The following is an 8291-nucleotide window of genomic DNA, read 5'->3' as shown; positions in this document are numbered from 1 at the left end:
TAAAAAAGGAGCAAGTGTGAAAAAGTTGGCCCTTGGTTCAGCCAAGGTTGTGATGCGATCATGTTGCAATCGCACATCGCAGCGGGCAGTCACATGCAACATCACCCCTGGTTCCACCGATTGCGATATGCAATGGGATTCAGACCCGAAAACATACGTGTTGCGTTTAATAATCCCTGCGGGTCCACCATATCACGGAATGTTGAAGCTTGGGCTCATACACTGGTTGAAAGTGTTGATTGGGAGGTCCAATGTGATCAGAGGCCTAATCACATTGAAATTATTCGTGGGGGACAGACCTTAGCTCTTACCCAATGCTAAATGCGATACGATGTAACGACGGACCCGATAGGATATGGATGCGGTTAATTGCATTTGAAGTCCGGGAGGTCATCGCATATCAGATGCAAAGAGGAATGTGTAGTGCGACCACACAAATTGCAAGATTGAGACAACGATAAAGGATGCATCGAGAAATGTGTAAAGACTGAGGAAACGCGAAAAAGGTAAGTTATGTATGCATGTAGAGTATTTCTATTATAAAAGCGTTATAATAGAAATAAAGACGCGATAGAAGGTTTTATGGGTTGAGTCCAAATACAACCACAATAAAGAGTGGGGGTTGGTTATATGTGCTGGTATAGAGTACCATGAAGGTTTATGAGGATTGAATAAGTCCCGATGGAAGGATATGAGTGAAGGGCTAGACTGAGTTATAAATAAATCATTCCACAAAGATTTATTAAGGGGGCCTTAACCATTCAGCTTTGAAGACATAATCCCATGTGACAACTCTAATGAGAAACAAAAGATCAAGCATCTAGGGGACCCATTCAAATTTGCCACCAGAGCAGGTTTTAATAGGGTGGTGGTTGTGGCCACAACAAAATGGCGAACCGCTGGGTGAACCAGTTATCTTTGTTACCAAATAAACATTGATCTATAGAACATTAGGGTGTTAAGATAAACTTGAAATACAAACTGTATAGACGGACAAGCATGGGTTCCACTTCAACATTATTCGCTTAAGGCGAGATAAAGACAAATAGCTTCTACTTACTGATAGGGTTTTGACAGGAATTCTTCAATGGTCATATTATGGGATTTATTGACCCTCCTTTACCTGTTTTCTGCTTTCAAAACTCTTTCGGGGCCATCACCGGTTTGTCAATACCTGTTTAGGTGTGTGCCTCAACTCTTTATCACACATCAAGCTTGATGAATATATGTAGATATGTTTATCTGCACTTTATGTAAAAAATTTAGTGCTATACTTTCCTATGATCGAATGGAGCACAGTCATGGATCATGCCATATTTTTAAACCGCTTAAGCAAGGTGGGGCTTGCTGTGTCAACCGATACTCTGATTCCAGCAACAGTCCCTACTCCAACCAACTTCCCAAACAACCTGTCCTTCCAGATTGGCACAAGGACTCGACATTTCATTTTTTTTTGAAATACGTCCTTCTAGTTTCGGGCACAAGGACTAGAGCACAATTAAATTTGCCACAGGATATACGACAGCGCGCTTAGCCCATGAAAGGAGGTTTACTTGTAGATGATAGATATTGGAAATTTTAATGTGGTGGGTGGAACCAATGGAGAATAACTGCAAACCTTATAGGCAAGTATAGGCTAGGTCTGGGTGGGATTTTAAAAATGCAACGTTTTGCCATGCTAGTCCAACCGTGGTTACACATTTTTTCATTTTATAAAGATGTCCCTACATGCTTCGGGTGTCCAGATTATCAATAGAGCCTACCTATTTCCCAACATATGCCAATGAGTGGCTTCGATTCGAATTTTACCGCTGATTTTCCAGTTCTCATAGGCTCATTGAAAGTTCACTTGATTTACAAGGTAATAATGAATTTTGGATCTGCAGGCTCACCAACAGGTTAATGAGGGAAGCAAAAGGCTGAAGGTAGCAAACGAGGGCAATCGGAAGAGAGTTATAAAAGGTGAAAACGAGACTAAAAGATCGAAATCAATTGATTGAAAAGGACTAAGATTCAAAACAGAAGGAAGATAAACTTTGCGCAAGACAAGAATGGACATGATGAAAATATAACTAAGCTAACAACAAAATAAAATGAATCCTAACCTACTTAGGAGGTAACCACCATGTGGTGGCTACTGGAAGTATCTCTTAAGATGTTGGCCATTAACAGGGAATTTTTCAGTTTCTCCCTGTAAAGTTTTCAATCTATAGGTTCCCTGACCAATTTTTTCCTCAACTTGGAATGGGCCCAACCATAAGTGTTGGAATTTTGTGTGCTTACCTTTTGGATCACTCAACTTGTCCCATTTCAGGACAAGCTCACCAACTTGTAATATTTATCTCATGCCATATGGTGATCAAACCATCTCTTCACAATCATTTGGTGATTCTTGAACTTGTTTCTGGCATTATCTCTCAATTCCTCCAACCTCACAAATTGGTTGATCCTTTTTTGAAGTAAGGTTGAAGGGGTCCCTCTTGAGGCTTGGGAGAGCTGTAAAGAGGGAAGGGAAATGTTAGGAGGCAAGTTTGCTTCCTGTCCATAGACGAGGAAGGATGGGGAGTTTCCTAATGCTACTTTTGGGGTGACCCTATCGGCCCAAATAACGTTTGTTAGAGCATTGTGCCAATTCCTCTGGTTGTCGGCGACAGATTTACAGATTATGCAGATGAAGTTTTTGTTTGAGGATTCTGCAACTCCATTTCCTTAGGGGTAATAGTTTGATCCATGCCTTATGCAAATTGATTTTTCGATAGCAAATTCAGTCAATTTTAGTGATAAAAAATAAGAAGCATTATCAAATATGAGAGCATCAGGGATGCCAAACTTGTTGATAATAAGTTTCTCAATAAAATATATTACCTTGTCTTCATTAACCTTCCGAAGTAGTATGGCTTTGGATCATCTGGTGAAGTAATAGGTTGCCGTGAGTATATACTCAGCTGTTGTGAAGAGTTCAGAGTGATCTCACCTATGGCATCTAGACCCCATTGCTAGAACGGGCGATAAATCATAACAGGGTTGAGTGGAATGACTGGCTTTCTTTCTCACCCTGCGGCAGTTTGACACACCTTGCACTTATGAGTGTAGGCATGCGAGTCTCTGAACACTGTAGGCCAATAATACCTAGATCTTAATATTTTGTGAGTAGTGGTCTCTCCGCCATAGTGACCCCTTACTGGGTCGTCGTGAATTTCTTTCAAGACATGATCAACGTCATTCTTTTCCAAACACCTTAGCCAAAATCCATCATAGTTTTTTTTGTATAATGTGTCATTGGCCAAGTGATACTAATTAGATTTTAATCTGAGCGCTCTCCTTTGTGATGCATCCATGTGCTCAGGACATGATCCCCGTGTTAGATAAAAGCGTATGTCGTAATACCATGACTCAGGGTCCAAAGGGGCTTCCAACGTTTTGCGCTCACACATCAGCGTTTCGTTAATCCATCCAGGCTCCTCCCTAAATTCTACTTGAGCGTTCCACGTGCTTTACGCTTTTGGTTCTTTCGACGTCCCTTCTTTATCTGCCAAAGCTTCTCCCGCAAGCTTACACAATCCTTGCCCTCGAACTACCTTTGCCGGCTTAATATCGAGGTCGTATTCTTGAAGAGTAGTTATCCAATTCCCTCTCCATTCCCCTATTTACTTTTGCACGAAGAGGGTTCTTACAGCAGGGTGGGGAACGATTACTTTAGTAATAACCTTTAATAAATAAGGGTGGAAATGTTTCACAGCTTTAAAAACTACAAAACCTTGTTTCTCCACATCTGGGTAGTTCAGTTCTGCTCCTTGAAGATTAGAGCTCATATAAGAAATAGGGACTTCGTTGCTGTCATCATTTTTCTGGGTGAAGATTGCAGCATATGAAACATCATAAGCGAAAGTGTACAAAAGGAATTCATTGTCAAAATTGGGGCTGACCAAAGCAAGAGCTTCTGTGATGGCCTCCTTAATTCGCTAAAACGATTTCTTAGCTTCATAGCTCCACCTATACACAACGTCTTTCTTCATCATTATTTGAATGGGATGCACTATTTCTGCGAAACCTGAAACAAATTTCCTAATGAAATTAATTTTCCCATTTTATTCACAAGGGGTTGTATTCTCATGATGGTCTATACTCTGTCTGGATCAATAATAATCCCTTATTTAGAGAGGATATGACCCATTAGTTTCCCTTCTGTAACTGTGAAAATGCTGTTCTTGGGATTCAACGATATTCCATACCTTCGGAATCTTTCGAAGATCTATTTCAGGTGATAAATATGATCCCTTTTCCGATATAAATACACAGTAATGTCATCCATGTAAACCACTACTGATTTGTTAATCAATCCTTGGAAAGCTATGTCCATAGCTCTCTGAAATGTGGCGCCCGAATTAATAAGTCCAAATGGCATTTTACGATATGTGTAAGTGCCCCATTTAGTGTTGAAGGTTGTCTTAAGTTGATCTGCATTTGACACCAACACTTGATTATATCCAAAAAACCCATCCAATAGGGACAACATTTCAGACCCAGAAACACATTGAAGAATGCGTTCCATAGAAGGGACATGATAGTTATCTTTCTGCGATGCTCTGTTCTGGTTTCTGAAATCAATACATAACCTGATGTCTCCATTTTTTGTCTTACTGGCACGATATTGGCTACGCAACGGCTTTGCCTGACAGGAAAAATGATTTTAGCGTCCAACATTTTGTTTAATTCTTTCTTCACCAATGGTTCCAGGCTTGGATGCATCTTACGAAGCTTTTGTTGGTAGGGCTTAACATCCTTTTCCAAAGTAATTACATGCTGCATAACGTCGGTATCGAAGGTTTTTAAGTTGCCATATGTCCATGCAAAGGCGTCCTTGTACTCTTTAAACAGCTTAGCAAATGTAGCCTTTTCTTGTGGAGAGCATCCCAAGCCCAAATTTAAAATTTTTTCAGTCTTCTTCGGTTCCAAGGTTGACCGAATCATACTTCATGGATGAGCTATGCGTTTTACAGTTAGTCGGCTTCTTAAATTTATCATGTAGGTCATAAAAGTTCTCCATCTTGACAACTAACTTGGGAATTATATTGGGCTGATCTTTTTCCTCATCCTCGCTCCAATCATATGCTTGTCATGCTCCTTTTCATCAATGAATGCATTTTTGAATGTCTTTTCGCTATGCAGGAACTCAAGGATTTTCTCATCACCTTCGAACACCTGCCAATTTTAGATGTTATCGGGTACAGATGATCTGAAAATCAATTCAACATAATATTTATTCTTGTTTAATCTAAGATCAGGAAAATGTTTTACAGTGATACTAGCCATCAGATCAGCATCTTGGTTTTGCCATCGAGGTATGTGTGTGATATTAAAAGAATAAAAATTGTCAATTAAGCTCCATACCTTATGTTGGTATCTTACCAGGTGTGGTGAATTGCAATATATCCTTTTCCTTACTGGTCCACAATTATCTGTGAGTCACCAAAAACTTTAATATATCTCACGTTCATATCAATGGATTTCTTCAAGCCCTGTAGCAAGCCTTCGTATTCTGTCATGTTGTTGGTGCATGCAAACTCCAATTGGCTGGCCATCAAATGTTGGTTCCCTTATGGGTCAATGAGAATGCTCCCAACACCTGCACCTTCTAGGCAGTTAGAGCCATCAAAGTAGAGTGTCCAAAACATAGAATCTGATGTTATATTAAATGAACTACCTTCTACGAAATTGGCCCTATCATCTACCATATTACAGGGTAGCTCATCAGTCGGACTACGAGGGAGAGCTTCCAACTGTGTGTTTGTTGCAGTTTCTTCAACTGTCTCTGCATGGAAGTCTCTAAAACAAGTTTCTGTGGCACAAATGTTGAAACTATAATTCCCAAGGATAGAATTGGTAAACATTACAGGTTCATTGGGGTCATTTAGTTCTGTCACCACATACTTCATGTATCTTTATCGATAAATCTTAGCATATCACCTTTTCCTTTCTGAGGCAACAAGAGATGCGACCAATCAGTTGAGAAATACCCATTCAGATTTGCTGACCAGTCCCTACTAAGTAGCATTCCATATGCCTCAGGTATGTCGACTACCACTATGTCAATGACTTGTGTGTACTGTGGTTTGGTAGCCATCTGAATCAACACATCTTTCAATTCTCCAATTACTTTTACATTCGTTCTGTCCAGTTGCATAATTTGAGTTTCAGTTTTCTCAGGCATTGCATGAAGTCTTTTAGCAACAGCGTAAGGCATAACAATGGACGAGGCACCAGAATCTACCAGGAAATTGTATACGTTCATGTTGAAGATTTAAAATGTGATAAGGAAAGGTGGAGTCATGGATTTTGATTTCCTTCCTATCATGGCTGCACTAACATCTTGAGGCGTTTGATTCAATTTGACATAGTGGCTTCCATGGCTGATGGCGTTTGGGTTGTACTGGGGGGTTCTAATAGGTCTTGATGCCGACTTCTTGGTTTGGCTACTCAGATTGGTGGGAGATTTTCAATTCCATTCATTCATAGCTTTCAAAAGCAGATCCCTTTGCTGCGTTAACTTTAACAAATCGAAGTATGTGATATTAGCTCGAGATCTCTTAAGATCATCTACAATATTGTAATCAATGTTATAAATAGGGTAGGGTAGAGTAAACATACTAGTTTTTCCATTATTAGGTGGGAGTTTACCATTTTGAGTCGCCTTCGTTGCATTTGGAGATGTATTATCTTTCTCTAGATAGTTCACGACTGGAATGCTCTTGGAATCACCACTAGGTTTATTCTTCTCAACAGGAAACTTGGGAGTGGATGCCTTCGAAGGGCAAACATCTTTCTTTGTCTGGTCTACATGCTTCATCACGCTTGCAAGTGGCCCTTTAGTTCGTGTGTGGATTTCATTAGTGTATATTTCTGCTGGACTATCTCCTTCATCATCATCGTTCCCATTTTTATAGAAATCCCACAGTACATTGATTTGAGATACCTCGTCCAAGGGCTCTTCTATTTGGTACTCTTCCTCATCTTCTAGTTCTGGTTCCAGCTCTACTATAGGTTCTTCTTTGGTAAGAAGCAATCCAATAAGAGCCCACTCTTCCATATTTAAAATCCCTTCATTGGGTGGAGCAGGCAATGAAAGTTGACCATGACCACCTTCTGTCTTCTTACGATAGAAAGCTTTGAAGGATTTTATGTTGTTATAATCTCCTCCATTCCCATTTGTCCTCTCTCCAGAATTTCTTTTCATATTGATGACTGTGTTTGTCAATTTCTTAATGATCCGATGCAAACCTTCCACATCTGTGGTGTACTTTTCTTTGATCTTAGCCACTTTGTTATCACTTCCATTATTCTTCTTGGATGACTGAGATGATTTCTTTCCTTCGGTTATACGATTACATGTTGTGAGACTGATCATTTCATTCTCGACTTTCATTGTTTCATCGATAACACCTTGTAAGGTTTGTGTGTTACTCCTTTTAACCCACATCGGGTAGGGATAGGGAGAGTAGTGATGTAGAATTCCATGAGCACCTCATCAATAGATCTAGCATTAGCTGAGATTCTGTTGAACAAAGTTTTGAACCGGATGTTAAAATCCTTGACCTTTTCTTTGGTTTCCATTTTTAAATGGGATAGTTCTAAAACTAAGGTCGAAGGTGTTTTGTCATCGCTAAACTTGTCTAAGAAGTCTTGCTGAAAGGCACCCCATGAGGTGATCGATCCTATTCTCAAGCTAAAGTACCATGTCGAAGTTGTACCAATCAGCGTAAAAGGAAACAAGTGACATACCACATCTTCATTGGCTACCCCCAACATGCACATGACTAAGAAGAAAAAGTGAATATGGTTATCAACAGTGTCTCCCTGCTCAGGGTCGAATTTAGGTAATACTATTTCTGCGTTCTTGGGTAAGGCATGCTGCTGCCCAGGCATCGCTACGACATCCTGTGCAAGCCAGGGAGGGAGTGCTCCCGGAGGAGGTGGGGGTTGATTCCCACTTGGAGGAGGAACGTTAGCCATATTATGGTTGGGGAGGTTCTGGTTGAAGTTTTCCCCTGGGTGTTCTTTGTTAGGATTACCCAAATCAAGCTAGGGATTACCTTTAGAGAGGGGATCCTCAGGAATTTCTTCCCAAGGAGTGTCGATACTTTGCAAGGACTCTAGCACAATATCTTCAAGAGAAGGGGTTGTAGATGTCTCGTTGTTTATGGGACAAATCCATGGCTTTATTTTAGTTGTCAGAGGTAAAGAATGAAATATGGGGAATGAGATAGGGAACGAGCGTAAGCATGAGTAAGGAC

This window comes from Pinus tabuliformis, chromosome 9, assembly GCF_031772625.1.
Source record: "Pinus tabuliformis cultivar Carrire ecotype Pingquan chromosome 9, CPIR1, whole genome shotgun sequence".
NCBI classification, from domain to species: Eukaryota; Viridiplantae; Streptophyta; class Pinopsida; order Pinales; family Pinaceae; genus Pinus; species Pinus tabuliformis.
Note: the sequence above shows the minus strand (reverse complement) of the source record.